Below are 1045 nucleotides of genomic sequence, written 5' to 3'. Positions count from 1 at the left end.
GACCCCTTATATAAATCGTGACCAGCCCGCGGTTCATTCTTTTAGCGTGTGGATGCTTATTGGAGCCATGTTGTTGTTAATGTCGAAACACGATGTGAGGATTAGCTGAACTTTTTAGCCGTAATGTAAGTTATTTATTGAGTTTTTCCTCATCGTTCAGATGTGAACGAAGGTAGCAGCGCGCGCAGCGGCTCTGCTAGCACGTGGCGGGCTCGCGCCGTGCTAATACAAGATGGCGAAGCAGGAGCCGATTCACTCCTGCTACCAATGAAATCATAAAATAGTCGGCGGCTCTGAAGACTGTTTTCATCCTGCAGTAGTTGAACAAATGTGGTGAGTTTTACACTGAATGCATATTTAAATGGTAGTTCGCCTTTCATGCAAGATTTGTAAATGAATTACGATTTATGAATAATTCAATAAACCTTTGTGTGTTTACCATTACACAAGTGTTTACATATCTCTGGCATAAACGTTCCTTTCAGCTCTTTTGTTCAACTCTTAAGATTTCATTTTCCATAGTCTTCATGAGATCAGAAAATAGAAATTATTTAAAAGTACAACATATTTTAAAAGGTAATTTCTAACTTCCTCCTCGTTCAAATAAATGGAGGACTCACTAAAGTCTTAAAGATGGCGTCTTTAGACTAAAGTAAATGGAGGTTAATTGGCTGGACTGACATTAACGTCTAGTTGGTTTGGTCTGAAAATTGCTCCAATCTCTAAACGCCACTGCATAAACCTTTACGCCCCTATCCATTACATCTTTGTGTAAATGGCACAAACTGCTGCCATGTGTGGCCTTCAGGGGTCAGCCTGGCTGGACTTCCTGCTGAAATGAGGAGCATGTAACTTATATATTTAAACATTATTATAAGGTTAAAATTTGGCATGTCTGAAGAATGGAGCTCTTTGCAGATGGCAGCAAATCAACTTTAGGATTTGGTCCATGTGTCCATCAAAGGTACAGTTAAATGAACCAAGGTGGATTATTTTCGCAAAAGCCTACTGGTAATAAAATTCTTGATCGTGATCCTTGGATGCT

At 39.6% G+C, this 1045-nt stretch overlaps 1 long non-coding RNA gene across 1 annotated transcript in view; it reads left to right on the top strand.

Moving 5' to 3' along the window:
* The first annotated feature begins 42 nt into the window (after positions 1-42).
* LOC119425434 overlaps positions 43-1045 on the top strand; it is a 4389-nt gene continuing 3386 nt past the window's right edge. The window contains exon 1 of the long non-coding RNA XR_005187567.1: positions 43-333. This is a non-coding gene — a long non-coding RNA (uncharacterized LOC119425434). The remainder of the gene's footprint in view (positions 334-1045) is intronic.

The sequence above is a fragment of the Nematolebias whitei genome, chromosome 19 (assembly GCF_014905685.2).
Source record: "Nematolebias whitei isolate Nwh7 chromosome 19, NemWhi1, whole genome shotgun sequence".
NCBI classification, from domain to species: domain Eukaryota; kingdom Metazoa; phylum Chordata; class Actinopteri; order Cyprinodontiformes; family Rivulidae; genus Nematolebias; species Nematolebias whitei.
This window is presented reverse-complemented; position numbering and strand designations above follow the sequence as displayed.